Here is a 20981-nt window from a genome sequence, read left to right as displayed (position 1 = left end):
ATGCTTTTAACAATTAATTACTAATTGAATTAAAATGGTTGTTTACTTTTATATTATATTATTCATGTTCGTGCTTATAAGATAACGAAAACAACCTAACTCATATTTATGTTTATTGCAGCTACATAATATAATGCCAAATGATCTTTTAAAAGATGTATAAAAGTTCACAGTGTATTTTTTTTATCATAAGTAAATAGTTTTGTCTGTCTTTTTATGTAGGTATCAAAATTATTTCGTTACCTTTAGTTCTTTAGGCGACTGCGTGTAGGTTACTCTTTTTATGAGAGATTTGGAATCGGAGTCTTATTTACATTTTGACTACCTACAGCAGCAGGCGGAATGAGTTTACACAAATACCAAACAGATAATTTATTTACCTCATCTATATATTATGAAACTATGAAAGTGGTTTTGTTTTTCAATTCAAAGTTTTTCTGAATCAAGATTTTATTATTTATAATTTATAATTTGTTCTCTTGTAATTATATATTTATAAAACTTAAACTCTACCATAGGCGTAGAAAATATATAGAAAGTCTTAAGCTTCTATAGCAGGCTACTAAAATATACGTATGCTAGTGCCACTAATCCATTAAATGATATCTTAAATAAATAGGAGAGGACTGAACAAGGATTTGTGGGTCTAAGTATAATTTATATAGTATATAAGTGTAAATAATTCATCTGAATTTGGTTTTTATTAATAATTTTAAGATTTTTTTTTTAATTTTCGAACGAAACAATTTGATATACAATAATTATATACGAATACTATATAATATATTATGTTCTGCATTTTTTTTTTTTGAAACACTTTTTTTTTAGAAAAGTAATTTGAGAGTTGTGTCAGATTCTGTTAGTATAGATTTAAAATTGAAAATTCAATACTCTCCATATTTAAGATTATGGAATTTTTTAATTTTAAAAATCAAACGTAAAAAACTTCGTAAAAAAGGTCAAATTTACTGCACATTACTTTCCTTTTTAACAAATAAAAAATGATTATTTTTTGCAATGATTTATCATTGTTTTCAAATTAAATGTAGTAATATTACAATACTGCCTTGCGCTAAGGTTACCGAAGCGAGACTGTTGTCCGTTCTTCTCTCATTTCTGTGTCTGTGTATGTACCTATTTCATTTTATTCACGTACACTGTTCACCACCCTGATGCTCATACAAAGTGTTTTTTTATTATTTTAAAAGCTATGAATATTTGCATTCAAATTTTAAACAGTAACACACAACAGTAACGTATACCCATCCGAGTGTCAAGTTACAACCCATATGTAAATATATGAATAAACATATTTATTATTATGTTCAAAACCAACACTACTATCATTATTTTATTTTTAGAACTAATATAATTTATATATATATATATATATTTGAATAAAAATAATAATTATAGTTGTTCTAAAAATAAAACAACTATTATAGTAGTGTTGATTATGAACATATTAATAATAAATATATTGATAAATAACTATATCAGTAGACAACAATTATCAGTAAAGGGCTCAGTTGCTGAAGGTTTACCTTAAACATATATATATTATATATACATTCACCATATTATGAGAAAGGTATATCTTTACTTTTCTTTTATTTTTGAAAAATATATTTGTCGTAAAATAGTTCAGACATATAATATAAAATATATATTATTAGGTACTATGAGTTCTTTGTCCATACAATATGCTTATTTTTGAAGTATTATAGTGCTAACACAACAGAGTTTATTCCATTAGCGTAGATAGTTTATCATGGCTCACTTTTTAGTTTACTGAAAAAAGTTTCTTGAAAGAAAAAGGACATATTTTAGTAAAATATTTAGAAAATAGTACTTACGTTTTATGCGAGTCTCACGTGTATTATTTAATATTTTCATTGAATCAAATCTAATTGAAAATTCGTGTTGATAGGAAAACCTATACTTAATTTTAAAAAATGAATTTATTATCTTCGGTTGTTAAACTGTCAAACTATGATAATTTTTGTAATCTATTTATTATTATTTATTTATTTATCTATTTATTAATTATAATACCTGTAGATGATACATCAAATGTTCGATGAATTTATTAACATTTGTAAATATTTTCGATTTATAATACTTTATTAACCACATAATTAAAAAAGTATTTATTAGAAAATCTCCCTTTAAATAACGTGTTTAAGTGTTAAATTTATTAATAATTTATAATCCGGTAAAATTTAACTATACCTACTTTCCTATTTTACTCTCACTCGTTTACTTCGAAGTTACTCAATGTAATATTTGTCTCTAAGTCACCTTATAACTCTTATATTATACACCTAAAATTAATACAAAAATGAAAGAAATATCAGTTCCTAAACATATTATGATTATTGTATTGCTAGTATATTCTCTTCTTATAAAATAAAGTTATTTTATTTGCTCTTATATATTTTATATTATTAAATTGTCTATGATTTGTTAATTTTAATTACAGTGTATATTTCCAAAGAAACACGCACCAATTCCCGTTGTGTATTAAAATAAATTACAATTAAACATACTTCGATGAATTCAGAGAAATTTATTTGAAGTAATAAAATAAATCATAATACATTAACTTTCTAAAAAGAAAAAAATATTAATAAAAACGAATCGAATCGATAACAATTTATATTTAATTAAATATTTTCAAAACTTTTATAATCATAAAAAAATTAGCATGAATATAAAAAAAAAATAATGGTAATGAAATAAAAATTAAAACAAAATGGACTATTTAAAAATAAAATAAACGTCCAGAACAGATAATTAAAAGTGTTTAAACGTCTTTATAGATTGGTTATAGTTATAATTGTCTTTATAGTAAAAGTTAGTACAATGTACATATTAATCATAATAATTTCATAGAATAATATATTATAAAAGTATTATGAAAATTGATAAGTAATTATTTATTGTAAAATAAATCAAGATGTTTAGAAAACACTTATGATTGTAATATTGTATTATAAAATTGAAATACTGACCCGATTCATAACAATCAAAGTACTACGATATTGTATAAATACTACGTATTTGAACTTCGAAGGATGGTAACAAATATTAACGTCTAATACGTTTCCAGTAATAACCAATTTAGGTAGGTATACATATTTTGTGTTATTGATTATAAAGTACAAGCTTACGACCTATGGATAGCGGACAATAATATTTAAATAAAGCCAATTGAAAAGTAAGTTAGTATTCGCAAAGAAAAATATATAAAACAACGAAAACAAGGACCGTGCACACATTGGAGAACTTCGTACTTCACCTATGTACAATTTGATTAATTTTTCGAATACGAATAACTATTGAAAAGAGAATAAATGTGTTATATAATTATTGAACGTCCAATTTTAAGTCACGGCACTCACAGCGTGACATTTTTCTCTTCAATATCGAGATTTATTGTACATATAATCCAATATATTATAATGTTACACCTTAAAAAAACTACAGTTATTCCTTTAACTATTTTTATAGGTACTATAATATTTATTGATAAAAGTAAAAAGTTATATTTTAAAAACCGTGTAACGCTTCCATAACAAGAACACAGCATGAAATTCAATTTCTTTTTTGTTCTCCCGTGTGATTTGGAAAAAAGCGCTTTTAAATATAGTGCCTTCTGCACGATTCACGAATCATTGAGTTGTTATTATAATGATGTATATAATAATGAATATATACTGTAATAATATTCAGTGGTGTAGATATCTGATGCTCGACTATGTTGTGAAAGGGTAGGGGATTAATTTTCTTTTGATACAGTTCTTGATCCATAAGACTTTCATCCAACTCCACGCACAAAATAACTAACTTATTAATGTTTTTTAACAGTAATATTCATTTTTGATTATATTTGATGCAGATTTAATAAATTTATTATTATATAACTACAATTAAAAAAAAAAAAACCTAGGCCCACTTCCGATATGAAAGAGGGTAGGGGAGGGCACGTATCACCTCTTAAATTACGCCAATAATAACACTATATTTTTAACGTATAGCTTTCGACCAAACAGTGACTAAACAAACCATGTAACTGTAACCAGCAACAATGATTTAAAATTCATGAATTCGTGTCTAGCCAGTGGCGCAGTGTAAGATTATACCCAACATGACTACATAAGTACATACAATATAAATTACCGTACTACACTATGTAGTATGCCAAAATGTGATTGGGAATGAATTCACTGCAATCTTACTATACATGATTTAGCTACTATACTACAATTATTAGTTGCGTCAACTTATTACTGGTGGTAAGAATTTTATGATTTTGCATATTTGATTATAGTGTACATGCATATTATACATATAGAATACATACAGCTAATAGGAGTAAGATTTTTAACAACTTATAAAATGTGGAAAACAATATTTTAAGGTTTAAACTTTGTTTTTGGAAAATACTAATAAACTCTTTTTTATATATCTTTTAAAGGACAAAAATTAAAGTATTTTGATTATTTAAAAAAAAATACATCTTATCTTTACAAAAAATCTCATACATAATATGAACGCATATACAATATAATTAGTGGCGAATTTAATTACCTACCCAACTAATTAATAATCATCAATTGATAAAAATTATAGTGTTCTTATTGTTGGATTTTAATGGTACACACTGCATACAATATGAAAATTTAGAGCATATTAAATAATAAAGGTAGAGTTTAATTGAATTTTTTTCAGAATAGATATACATCAATATTAATGAAACCTATTTTTAATCGCAGTATATAATCGCAATACTACATCGAGTCATGTGACATGTACTAAGAGAAAACATTGAATTTAAATAAAATATTAACTGAAGTATGTTGTTTCCGAATCAATTCTCATTATTTTTGTTTTTTTATTCCTTATAGGTATATTAAAAAAATGCACCTTTATCTTGACGAAGATATTTTCGATTGATCAAGATTATTAAATTAGATGCAAAATAATGTGTATATATTACCTACATTATTTAAAAACCATATTTAATACCAACATCCAGCATTATAGATATGCATGCAGATTATAAAGTTGGATGAAATACAAAAATTTATGTAATCCACAAATATTATGATATAATTGCCACAAAAATATAACTATAAATTGGCGAATTTTTCACGTATAAATGCTTTTAAATAAGCAATGCAAACCTTTATTGATAATGATAAACATTGTGTTAAAATAATTAAAAACGTCAATAGTTAGTTTCAATACCAACTTATAATTTTCACTTTAAAATTAGAAACCTAATACATTTTTTTAATAAATATATTAAAGTTAATATTTTATTTAATACTACCTTATGGATTTGATTCTATTTTTCAAGTCAGATATTTGGTGTAATATAATTAATAAAAACTAATAGCTTTGATTTCTCAATATATTATACATATTTTCACCTTAAAATTATTAATAACAATAAATATAAATAAATAGAATACTCTAAATTTGACTTGATACTTATTTACCTAATTTACGATAACGAACCTATATGTGGCTTTGAACATAAAAACAGATAGCAATATTTATTAGCTTAATTTAAATGTTATATTACTAACGAACTATGACTATCAAACTCGTTTTTCAGATTCATATCTTGCAGTTTTACCAACCCACTTGGATTTTAACTGTACAATAGTTCAATAGTTTTATTTTAGTGCCGTGCAGATTACAAATAGGTAACTTTTATGATAATATACACCTAACATCATATTAAACGAAATGAGTAAAACAAAAATTATTTCAAATGTAATTAAAAACGTTATGATAAAATAAAACACGATTTTGGTTGTGTGATAATTTTATTCTATACATGACAAAAGTCAAGCGATATATAAGTATTCCACAAAACATTAATAGAATAATCATCGAGCCAAATGTTTGAAACAAATCGTTGAATACAAAACATATATATAGTACCTATATATGTCGATGAAATAATAACATGCATTTCGGAAACGAAATACTAGCTGTTTGCATTATGTCTGTGGGTTATATAAAATAAAAAAAATACAGTTGAAATTCCAATATTTATTCACAGCCATGGCAGAACATGGCAAAATAACGGATTGCATTGCTTGCATTAAATAAATAATTAGTACTAACTCACATTTCAATGAACATACATTTTATTAAAAAAATAATCTCTACCAATGTTAATATAACCACTATATATCAATCAGTTACCTACCTTCCCTAAGGCTGTATCTACCTTTACAATTAACAAATGTATTTTAAGGGTCCATCAACCAAGTTAACTATCTACCATTGAATTAATAGAATAGATACACAATTGTCCTCGATGTATATAAGCACGTAGAATCACAAATTAGGTACCTATCAGTCACACAATGATTAATTAATACATTTAAGAACGGAAGAGTAAAATATATATCAAATGTATAGTCGTGCAATAATATATTATTTTGAATTAACTCCTTATTCAATGTTTATGATGATTTGATGTTGACATAAAAAAATTAATGAAACCCATTTTGTACTAAATAATACTTCATTTTTTTAAGACTTCTAATAATTTATAAAATATTAAATTTTAAAGTTTAGATTTTAAACTTAAAATAATTGTCTTGACATAAATAATGTAACGCAATCAATCTAATTTTACCACAATCATACGAATAATTAAATCAGAAAAAACAAATCGTGTACCTATTTAAAACATATAACTATCATAATAAGGAAACTAATTATAAAAAACACAATGAAAATTACATAGCTATCCAATAATGATTAACTTTTCAGAATAATTGTTTAATGAAAAAAAAAAACACATCTACACCAATTATATTATAATATAATGCAAACTGTATTTTAAATATATTGTCCGTTTTAATTTGATTATTTGCTACACAAATACAACCATTAATAATATTATACGTCATCTATATTATATGTTTTTGTAGAAATGTATATACTCTCTTCAGTATTATTGTAAGTAGTGTATTATTTTCGAGATTTTTTTTCTGATTATTCGATAACACGAAACATACGACTCTACTCTAAATACTTACTCAACAAGATCGCATGACAGTTAATTTATTGGTGTCAAATTTCTTCTATTTTTCTATAAATATTAAATATATATTATAAAATTAGGTATGTAAAAAAATCCTTTTTAAAATATTTGTATTTTGTTTGTCTTATATATTTTGTGAATTAGGATTTTACCTAGTATCGTATTTCCATTCACTCTCTGTTTATATTTCCAAGCTCATCGATCGTCGTATTTAATTTTTTCACTTCCTGTCGTAAATATTTATCGCAATAAATATTTTTTCTCCGGTAAATAATAATATTTTTGGTTTTTTTTCCTTGCAACGTATATTCCACTATTTCTATGATATTTATGTCTTGATTCTAACGTTATATCGTCAATATACGGAAGAGGTGTATCTTTTTCAAATTCTGCAGTTACGTAATTTATTAGAATGGAACTCGAAGGAGAGTTTAATCTTTCAAATGTAAAATTAACTCCCCAAAATTTTTAAACAATACGTATTTATTTAGAACATTTTTTCCCGTTTAATTACCTTGGATTACAACTGTCAGCCATCCCTTTTCAAACGATATACCCTAATTGCACTACTGCTTATAGTATTAAATAACAAGTCCATTGGACGAAAACGGTCGAATATTAAACATTTTTAATGTATAACTACAATTGGCTACTGAAACAACTTTATTTTATTATTTTATTGACCATGCTTGATCATTGACAATTATTGATTGATCGTTATTAAACTACTATATAGGCATAATATATTAATATATATTAATTGAATCAAATAGTCATAAATGATTATAGTTATTTTTATCGGGATTATATTTATTTAAATTTGGTGCACTCACAATATCTTATTTATATTTACTTATCTATAATTAATATTATAAATAACAACTGACGTTAAGTAATTAGGTAGATAACTACTCCATTAACTACGAATTTAACTACACATTTTTAAGAATTTATTTATGTTTATATTAAAATATGTTATGTAATATACGTTAAACCTCCTCAAAAATGTTTTCAAAAACATTTTGTATGACACAAGGTTATGTAAGACAAATTTAAACATGTTTTTTTTGGTAAAGGTATATATTATAAATTAATTTAAATGTATAGTTGTGTAAGTATATGATGCATGTGTAATCGTGTACGCATATATTATTATGATGCTAAATTAATAATAATTAGTGAAGTATTAAATGTACTTTTTTTTCTAATAATTATTATAATATATCTATACGAATTTAAATAAACGAAGAATTTTCAAAGATATTCAATGTGAAATTATATAAGTCTTCGTAAAACAAATATCTTAGAACTAAAATATTCTAAACCTTTGAATAATATGTCCTGATACTTGTATGTGATTAAATTATAGTTGACAATAATACAATTTATTTATTTATTCTATTATTATTTAATTTATAGTTGCGTTAGTTCATTCTTTACAAAAATATCGATTTTAGATTATTTTTTTTTTGGTTCAATAATACAAATTTTAACTAGACAAATATTATTACTTATTTTTTTTTTTTTTCAAAGAACAGTCTAAACAGCTTTATGTTAGATCTTATCATTTTGATTTTTGATGTTATTAAATTGAAACTTAAAATAAAAACAGTTTTTATTGTTAGTTTGTGTCTGGTGTAATTTATATACACAATAAAAGATATGCAAAAATGAAGCTTTTATTATATTATATAATAAAATGTGTTTTAGGATTTGATTTTTATATTATTATTACTCTAGAAATATGTACAATAGAATATATCTGCAAGACTAAGATGGGGTCAAATTAACACTTCCTAACAACAGCTTAAAATTAGCATCTTTGGGAAATTAGGTAAATTTGTGTGTAAGTAAGAACTCTTTTGTAAACAAACGTTATTTTTTTTTATCTAACTTTAATCTCCGTTTTACTTCAATAAAAACAGGTCTATCTGCCTTAATAAGTATAAGTATCATAAAAAAATACAACCAACATACTTAATGAATACATGAATAATGATTAACGGGTCCTCGAAAAACAATTAAAATTTGCGAAAGAAATATGTAATTTAAATTGAAATAAATATATAAACAGTTAATATTATTTACGAAATCACTACTCTTGGCCTTTAAACGGTGAAATTAATCAATAAATTCGAAAAATAATTCTCGGAATGGAATTTATTACCTATTAATAATTATTATATTATGTAATGTTTATATTTTTATGGTCGACAAAAATATTTTATAACTATTATTATTTATAGTTTATTTTTGATGGTTGCGCCTATTACCTAATAGATATTTTCAAGTTAGTACTGAAAGTTCTATAAAATATATAGATAATAATATAAGAGGTATATTATAATACAACATAGGGTCTCCAGTCTCCACAACCGTTCACAAGAACACAAAATATACTATAATATATATTTATTATTGTATAAATGTTTATTACAATTTTATATTCATATGCATCGTACCAATTCCGTATTTTATCTTGTACACAAATGCAACAATAGCTGACTATACTGACAATAAAGTAAGTTTTAAACTCACAATGACCCAACAAATGCTCCACAAAACTTTCAAATTCACCTTAATATCAAATTGGCTTACAAAATGGAGGGTTAAACCTACTGAGAGTTAACACTATATATATTTATTTTCACTCATGGAATATCCCCTAAAGTTGCTTGTAACAATAATTTAATTTCTATCAATCACTAAAGACAATTTCAAATACCAATTTAGGCATAGGTACTTCTTGTAGTATCACCCGGAATGAATGCAGTACGCAGATATATATATATACAATTCAAGTCTATGAAATGTTAATGGTGAATTTAGAAAAATAAAAAGTTAGTATAATTTAATAAACAATTGAATACTAAAAATGTATTAAGAATTATATACAAATATTAAAATGTGTAAAGGTTTGTGGTAATTAGCATAAGGTTATGGGTACTACATACTAATAATTTATACCAACTAAGAATATTATAGGTACTTACGTTAAATCAAGAATTTAAATCAGTGCTCTTGAATCCATAACATAATATGCAATCATGCCTTTCAATTCACATATTCGTCTTTATAAATTTTTGTGCTTTAAATAAATTCCAATAAATACTGTGATGCAAATAATTTCATTAATTGTACATACATTAAGGCCACTGTAACAATACAATGCCTAACCATTGCAGGCATGAGGCATCCAAAATGCTATAGATACTGTTATATTTAGATTTGAACAATATATTTCAAATAAATTTATAAAAAAATATTGTATTCAAAAATACAACATAACTTTACCGCAAAATAACTAAATTATTAATAAATTTAATTATTTATTTTGTATATTATATAATAATATTATGGGCTTATTAACTTTTATAAATAACTATTTAACTTCCTAATTATTTATATTTGTTTATGTGAAGCTTGAATAATATACGTTACCTATATATATATAAATATATGTATCATATGTATCAACGATATCTTATTAGTTAAATTATTTAATAATTTTTAATTATTGTTTGGGTAACTTTTAACTTTTCAATTTTAAAACAAAACTTAAATAACTGACAGTTACAAAGCTCACTATACAGAGGTGTATTTATTTATTTTTTGTAGTTCAATTTCAAATTATTGTTGCAAATGTTTTATTTTAATGGGAAATATTATTTTATGAGCTATGACGTAAATTATAATTATACCTAATAATGTAGATATAATCCAGTTTAATGTATGTATAGCACTATAAACCTACTACTATTGAGTACTATTAGATACCTACTACTACCAATAATAAAAATAATAAATTAATTAAATGATTGCTCATTATTATTAATATAATTGAATAACTATGGTAAGTAATTAAAAAAAATTATACACACACATATTACATGAAATATATTTTAATTTTTAATCATTGGTAAATAAATAAACAAACAATAGACATAGATCCAAAGTATTTTAATCATTACTCATAACAACCTTAAAACTACCAACTGGTTACCTACTGATTTTATCATACTAAACAGTATATATTTTATAAAATATGTATAATAATTAATTACTTAGATAAGTAGTATTTAAAACTTTATAAATTAAAATAATAAAATATGCAGTTACAAATACATTCTTAAACATAGTATTAGGTATTATTTTATAAAAAAAAACCTTTTGATAAGCTCTTAAAATATTGAATTCCAGAAAAATTAGATAAACAATAAAATTCAAATACAGTAAATATACTAATGAAATTATTGATTGTAAGTGCACCTATACATATATTACCTATATCATATTACATAAATGGGTTAACATTCTAATTTTTAATAAATCGTAATACTTGTCTCTTACCAATGAGGTATAATTTAAATATATTACACACATGTAGAATGCGCATACTTTTAAATAGAAAATAATATTGTTACGTTATATTATGTATTTAATAGAAATATTTAAATAAAGCATATTAATATATTCTGTATTATAAATGGTATAACTAAAATATTCTTATTACGTTTGGAGGGGAGCGATGAATATACGAATAAACTTATTTGTTTTACAATGATTGTGTGTGTTTATGTCTAGTCTATCATCAAGTTTTGGAACAGTAAATATACTTCAAGGGTTAACTAGTGTTTCTTGTAGAACATTGCAATTTATTAATACTTTGTGAATAACTAAACAAAAAATGTGCGATTACTCAAAATAATCAAAAAAAAAGGAAACAGGAATTTTTAATAAAAATCTTGCTTTTAGAAAATCAATTTTTTTTTGTGCTACCTATTAAAAATATAATGTATGATTTGATTTTTCTTTTTGAGAAAAAGCTTTGAAATTATAGTACAAAAGACTTCTTATAAGTATTCAACACACAAAAAACTAAAAATCTCAAAAATAAAAATGCTTAATTTCTTTTATAGATATTTTAAGTTAAAATTGCAATTGTATATTTAGATGAAAATATTGATTTTACTTATTTTTTTTTTGCAATTTAAAAAATATAATTTATAAGGTCTTGAAAAATGTCCCCATATTTGCTATTTATTAAAAACAGTTCAACACACTGTTTCGCCAATAGAAAAATAAATTACTTATTATAATAAGTAAAATATCCGTAGAAATATAGACTATTGCAAAACTAATACTTAATCGTTTTTCATATGCAAACATTATAACCCATTACATTGATGAGTAACCTCATACGAGGTATACTAGACACTTATACTTTAATTGAGTTTAATATAAAAAAACGTGTTCTTTTTTTTTTGAAACATTAAATTAAAAATATAAGTGAAGAATGCAATTATGATGAGAGTATAATAAAGTATGCATAAACACGTAAAAAAATAGTTTAACATTCAAAATATTATGTAAAAATAAAACAATTATTATAAAATCGAGTCGTGATAACTCGAAATTGGTTGAAGGAGATAAAAACTTGCTTCGAGATATCTAACTTGAATTTATGTTAATTTATATATTAAATAATTTAAACATATTTCTAGGGTAACAAAAAATATTCGAGTTGTCAAGTTTTTTGAATTATCACAACTCATCTGTATCGCGTGTTTTGAATGATTATTGAAAAACAAGTTAACTCTAATAATAAGTCTCACCTATTTATAAGTTAATAACTATAATGTAATTATAATTATTGTTATATTATATAATATATGCAATATGTAATATTATTGGAAACAAATAGTTCTATATACTATAATACTAATTGAAATAATAGAAAGATAAATTACAATTAGTAATATAATTAAATTATAAAATATTCTTAGAAGTTAAGTCGTATGACATATCATTTTCCATTTTTCGTGTGTAATGATTTATCAATTAATCATTGAATTCAAATAACACATCTATTACAGTGAACTATTCAATAACAAGTCGCACCTGAAACCTATTAGTTAATACTGAAAACTTCTATAATTTCCAACATCACTTAAATTTCATAATTTTATTTTATAAATTTATAAAAATAAATGTCAAATAATACAGATATTTTAAATATTTTAAATAACTATTTTTTTTAAGTTAAGCTAATATAATAGGTACATAGAATTTAATCATTTTTTATATAAGATCCGAGAGCCAAGGGATGTGTTATTTGATCGAAACAGCATTATTAAATTTAATCCAGACTCGAGAACCTTTTGATTAATTAATTAATTTCGGTAAGGTCTGACGAATTTAATTATGTTTACATTGTGTATAGTATATACACTGTATATCGATAACTGTATTTTTTGTTTTTACAAGTATAATAGTAAAGCATATAATATATTATAGTATTATAGTTATATATAATTTAATAATCAGATTAATTGCTAATTATTAGTGGTGCGCTAAAGGAAAACTGTTAAACGCACAATGTTGTTCTTTACGTTCTTACATTTTCATATTATTATATATATTTATATACATAATAGTACATTTGTATACACTTTTAAATTCTGGTGGGTATATTTAAGGTAAAATAACCAGAAATTGAGAATAATTTTTCAAAATCGTAAATATTATTGTTAATAAAATAAACAATAACAATTATTTCCAAACATTCGCGCGTTGTTGTGTGAAATTATCACATGTATAGTAAGGGCAGGAATTCAAGGACTTAATATCAGCTTTGCGCTGTGCGTGTACAATAATAGTTTATATTAAACTGATTTTGAAAATTAAATTCCATTATAATAAATAATTAATAATAACTGTAATAATATAGGTACACTAGGTAACAATATAAATTTTGAAGCGTGTGAAGATAATCTGTTTTCTGAATGAAATAATTGTAATAAGTAAAAACTGTAAAATATTAAAGTTAAAAAAATACTTTACCAGAAAGTTTAAAACAAGTATTATGTTCCGATTATTATTTAACAAGCATAAACATTTATACAGTCGTCCTGTGGTTCAGGCTAGGATGCATATGAAAAACAGACTTTTTCACGATTGTATAGCCGATTCACCGGAACCAACAGATATTGCAGTTCTAATGCAATAGAAGTTGCCAGTCGTGACTAAAATTTAAGTTGATTACTAATTATAGACACATCATCGGTTTCTAATAATTACATTCTGTAGACCATTGCATGCGGTTTTCACGGTTTTGTTTGTCTGGGTAGCATCCTCTTAATAATATGATGTCCGAATAGTTAAAAATTGGTGTGGTCTTCAGCCTCAGCTGCATGACACATTATACGATTAGAGTGGAACTATAATCACCGGATGTTGTTGTAGTCAGATACAAATTTTTAAAACACTATTAATTATACAATGTGTGATGGGTTAAAGTAAGCGGTTGTTAAAAATAAAATCAATTTACTCATCAGTATTTTTGATCTACATATAATTTGTTTATAAGTAAAAATCTATGAGGTCGTCAAAAACATTTCAAAATTGTAAATCGGAGACAAAATAAACATTATTATATTATGTCCACCCGATTGTATTATACAATACACATAATAATATATTAATGTATTACATCATTTTAAACACCAACTAATATAGGGACATCCACCCACACCCAGAGGTACAAAGAGAGAGAAGGGGGCTTGGACATGGAGACTGAAGCCTTTCCTTCTTAGATACTGTTTCAAAGATTCTTTTTTGTTTATAATAACTATAATAGATAGTTAGTTTACAAAACGGTGTTAATTACTTCATAGTTTCTTGTAAGAGATACTATCAACACTTTATAATAAAATATTGTATGTTTATGGATAATCATTATTTAAAGGTACGGCTTACGAATAGGGTTGCAACATTTTTTAAGACACTAAATTAAAAACCGGTATACTCGGTACATATGGTACAGTCCAGACTTTGGTAACGTTAGTAACCCGATTTACGAGTGTTTAATTTATACTTATTTGTTGGATACAGCTTTATGAATGTGCCTGGACTCGTGTTCTGCATTAAGTATCTATTTTAATATTTTTCCCTTTAAATTAACTACTAATAACTATACATACGTTACAGTTTTTTTATATTTAATGTATTTTTTTATTAAGTATCTATGCAATTTCATTCATTTCACAAATCCTATAATTCGAAATGAAATAGGATCTACAGAAAAGCAATCAAATTAGTAAAATTAGTCATTAAAATAATATTAACGGTACTTTAAAATGTTTTACACGTGCTTATTTAAGTTTATCGAATTATTGAATGTTTATATAATCAAGTAAAAGCAAAATATCAAATAATTACATAATGATCATAATATCATATAATATATTTTTAATTTGTTAAAAAAAGTATAAATATTAATTTAAATATATTTTAAAAGTAAAACAGCTATTTGAAAAGAAGTGTATTACTAACGTAATTTTGATACTGCCAATTAAACTATATACAGGCTTAACTAAAACGAAAACAAAATATTATTAACACGATTACGTTTTTTAAACTTAGTCTTGACTCTTAAGTTAATATAACATAATGAAAGATGATTATGCACAAATTCAGAAAACGCGTAGGCCGATAATAATAATGATATCTGAGAAAAAACAACAGTAAAAAATTGTTCAAATTATATTCTTTAACTTTGTAACCGAAACAAATGTTCATTTTTTTTTTTAATCGTACAATGGATTCCTTATATTTTTATAGCGATTAAGATCGGACGTAATTATTGGTAGCTATATAATTATATATAGTATATCATAATGTATGCGACTTTATCTTTTGAAAGACGATGTACGTAGTAAGTATATATTGTATATATGATAATAATACTATATTGTAACGCAATGAAATACAAAATACCGAAATGATTGATGTTGCCGCTTTGATATTATTAATGTAAGATACACGATATTCATTATCTGGGAGGTGATTGTATGAATGAAAATGCGAAATGTTTTTTGGTGGACTGATCGAAAATATTTCTTATGGGTGTCGCCAGTCATCCAACGACCACCACTGCGACAGTTTATTATCCGATATCTATCATATCACTCAAAGGCCACTATATTAACTGACCAGATGAAACACGTCGGATCCGGACCCGACGTGTCCAGACGTTGCCCACATCCCACAGGTCACAACTACCGATCATTATTTTTTTTCTCCGTAGCTGTAATATGTTTATAGAGTAAATAAATATGTTGTTAATTATATCATTGAGTATATTGTAGATAGGTATACATATATATTTAAATTCTTAGACTATATTTTTTTCCAAGTAAAATCGTTGGGGCGTGGGCTGAGGGAGGAACTGCGTTATACGCTAAACTGCTATATCATTATTACCCCAACTTAAACTATATATATATTACATTTCAGATTAATGTAGTTACAGACATTATATTTAAAAAATAATAATCTCTTAGAGTTTAAAATGAGATGTACTTATTTTAGAAATTATAATCCTTATCATACTTCTATGATTAATATAAATTATAACTACCACTGTAACAACAAAAAACAACAAAAAGATATATAGGTATTATATTATTATACTTATAATTATTCAAAAATGTATTTATTAGGTAGTACTATACCTTTTTGATATTATCCCGGACTCGTTGTAAGTAAATCAGTGAATCACCCTGTATTGATTAAAGTATCAGGTGTGTATTTATGGAGTGCCTTCCATTAAAATAAAGTTTAGTTATAGTCTGCAGGTATTTAGATTGATTTTTTTCATGTTTGAATAGTATAGAAACTTTTGTTTGTAATTTAAAGTTTTTACAAAAACAGTATATATTCGGTGTACTTGTACTAAATTGTATTACATTTATATTATAGACACAATATGTATAATATTATAGAACAACAATGAATGCAAATATTTCAATGGAATACAAAAGATGATTATAATTTGTAGTTATTTAAATAAATGAAGAATAAACAAAATATATAGATTTATACCTGCATACATTTTTTTAATATTCTAGTGAACCGATCAATCATAAAAATATTTTCACTGTCAACCTTCACTATTCAAAACCATTATTTCATGTGTTGGTATATATATATATATATGTTCCATATGCGTGCGCATAATAGTTCGATAGTCACGCGGCATAATATTAAAATCCGGACTTTTCGCTATCATCAAATATCTACTACTAAGTATTCCCACTTACGTTAAGATATTTTCTTGTTTTTTTTTTCATAATTATTACAAATCATAAAAAAAAATCGTTAGTTGAGCAGTGTGGATCCTGGTATAGGTATACTTACCACCCTCGCTCTAACAACGGTCTGAGACAGCCCATTACGATATAGGTATGTATAAAAGACTCGGATAAAGTTCATACGCACTGTTTACCTTCTCAGTTTTTGCACATGTGCACTACGTTGGTCATATTGGCAGACGTAATGGTAGCTTCAGTGGTGGTAGTTGCGACTTGCTGGTTTAATATTATTTTAACACTCTGTATAATTAGACATGCATGCCAAAGGACAAAGGATAAATTCCTCTAATTGTGGTTTCTTGTGTGGTTTTATGCACATCACATGTTTAATCTACGGACGTGGTTGAATTAATATTATTTATACAGACAGAAAATACAAAAAGTCTGTTTCATTGCAAAAGGTTAAAATTAGTTTGTTGAAAATGTCTGTTATTATTACTAATAATATCAAGAATTTCACTCATATATAAGGGTAATGAATTATAAGGGGGAAAACGTGTATCGACACGATACTCTTGGTAGGTAATTGTCGACAAACTGACGCCATTTTTTGCGTGTTTCTATATAGTTCGAATACTTTAATTTAATTGGTAATATTAAACTGACCAAACTATTCATAAAACTGTAATTATTATTATTACACCTACCTATTTCATGCGTGTACAATATTAGGTTTTTGACTTAAACATTTAAATAACAATTTCAAAGAGATACCAACATTTTATGTTATAAAATACAAGCCGATACAGTTTGTTTATACATATACTATAGTACCTACATCGGCTACACCTCATTTGGTTCATTGATAAGGAGATGAAAATAGTTCAATTGAATTTTTTTTTTTTTAATTTTTTTGTTGGTCAATAGTGTTTAACATTATACGTAGATAATGTATAATATATAATATTTATAATTCAAGTGCAAGAATATTATGATTTCAAGACAAGTATAATAAATAATCAGTAGGTAACTATTAATTTAAATTTAGTGATTGTGAATGTAAACAGTATACATAAAGTATGTAGGTTATTAGTTTTCCTAGTTTTCTCTTAGCCTAAAGGTTTGTTTTTTATTTTTGATTGATGATAAATAATTTTATATTTTTAGTTTATATATACCACATTTTTTAAACATAAATGCATTGTTTTTATATTGTTTTTATTTTATAAATATGTATGTATACGAGGGCTATAATATATTTCTTATAATATTAAGCATCACATTATTACTCATTACTTTATAATAATAGTTTTAAGTTACAACAGTAATGTTGTTATTGGAGATATGATGTTATAAGATTATATTATCATCATGCTAAATCATCTAAGTTAGTAACTTATCTAAGGGTTTAATTTGCTTGTCAACCTTTTTATGTAGCCGGCAACCTATTATTTTTTTTTTAAATCTAGCGGTCCACATTTGAAATAAAAACATAATTCAAATAACTAAAAATACATGCTATGTTTGAAAAGTGTACATGAATAGTTCATGTACCTCAAGTAAAAACAAAATGAACCGTAGGCTGAATATTCTTACTTCAGAATTAAGTTTAACTTTTAGACTTTGTATATTGTATAGTTAACCAATTTATGATTTTCCAATAATCTAAGTTTATAAGAGACCTGGAGGCTAAAATACTATTAGTTATATCAAAATGCAGAACTATTCAAAATATTTGATAAAAAAACTACAAAACAAAGCTTATAAGAAAAAAAATGATTTTATTAATATCGATTTGATATTATAACGGTTTATAAATTAAAATTCTTGAATAAGAAAATTTTTATTAGATTTCATTAAAAAATAAACAGCCTAGCAATTACAATAGAACATTGTTTATATAGCAATGCTAACATATTTTAAATGCTCACTGTAGATATTATACATTTAAATTATTGAACAATTAACTACAATATACCGTAGTCCATATATTTAAATTAGATAAAACAGAGTTAATAAAACTTACTTGACGTGACAGCCAACTAAAGTATAATCATCTTTTTTTTAAACGTATCTAATATCAAATAAAATTTGTGCATTTTTAAAGGGTTTCCGAAGTTTTTCATTGGTCATCAATCAATGTTATGAAGTAAAAGTTATGAAACTTAAAACAAAGAAAATAGCTTATAAAATATGTAGTTCGAAGCTACTAAGTGCTTACTATTTTAAAGTTTTATTAGGTGAAAAATTGTAAAAAAAAAAATACCTAAATGTATACCTAATTATGTCTGTTATTTTATATAATAATAAGATATGTGATATAATGAGTACTTGTAAAAATAATGTAATTTTATGAATTATTCGATAAATTAGAACAAAATTAGGTATCTAGGAAATTCAAATAGTTTTTTTAAAGAGTGTAGAATGTGATTAATATTTAAAATCAAAATTTTCAACTAATAACAAATAGCACTATAATATGAAAAATTGATATACAATTTAATTTCGTAGACTGAAAATTAATATTGTACAAACACCGTTAGCCATTTCTCATTTTAAGCTTACAAACATACATTTATATAATTGTATTTACACATTTTAAAATCGTTACATAATAATAATATATTATGTAAATATGTATATCAAAATTACTCAAATCATACTATCTAAATAAAGTGCAATATAATATAATATATACCATTATACCATATACATACTAGATACCTAGCTACATGATGTGATAATTATACAATTATATAGGTATACCGGTAAGTATACCTAAAATAAATACGTATTTATTCTTTTATTTCATGATATACATTTTGTTCCTAGTATAATATTATTATATGACGTAAATGGCAATGGCGTATAAAATATATAATATCATGTTATAAATTAATTAATAATAGTTAATAATTTAAAATGTTGCAAAATTGATAAATATGTATATTATATACTATATAGTATTTATAACAATAAATTAATAAGGAAAATTGTATTTGTAAACGAATTTATAATTATTATTTGTAAACTAAATAGTAGAACATATAAATATTATTCATATAGAGAATTATACTATTGTTTATTTCCTAAAATAAATTTTCCTAACAATTTTTTTCTAAAATATTCAAATAAATTTTAATGTATACAATATACATACAGGCCATAAAGTGTGTAAATTCTATTTTATTAAATGTATTTTTAAATTCAATAAATATTAATAATTTAAATGTCAACGTTTATTAATCAAGAGTTAATATAGGTTATTCTATAGGATCATGTTAAAATGTAATAATTTTAATTATAACATTTCAAAAAAAATTGACATAGAAAGTTCCTAAATTTAATATCACTTATTGTACTATTTGTTGTAATTATTATAATATAATTAGGGTTTTAAAATTTCATGAAATTTATTTTCTTGAAATATTTCATTGCAATAAAAAATAAAATATAAATTATTATATCTTAAAGTTTATAGTCACGTCAACTTGCAAGTGAAAATTTTCAAAAGTTGGTTTATTGTGTGAAACAAAGAAATTATGTATAATAAATAATAATAATAATAATAATCAATAAGGATCCAATTAATAATTCAAGTGATAAATTCAAAAAATATCAAAAATTTATAGTGCATATTTTTGCATATTTACTATGAATATTATCTGTGTTTAATCAATATATTATTTCTAATCAACTATAACCGATCATGTTTAAAAGAAGAAAAAATATTTTTCAATATTTCAATTGAAACATTTCAAATGAAATATTTCAAATTTAGAACCCTAAATATAATATTAACAGTTACCACA

Source organism: Rhopalosiphum maidis, chromosome 4, assembly GCF_003676215.2.
Source record: "Rhopalosiphum maidis isolate BTI-1 chromosome 4, ASM367621v3, whole genome shotgun sequence".
Taxonomy (NCBI): Eukaryota; Metazoa; Arthropoda; class Insecta; order Hemiptera; family Aphididae; genus Rhopalosiphum; species Rhopalosiphum maidis.
This window is presented reverse-complemented; position numbering follows the sequence as displayed.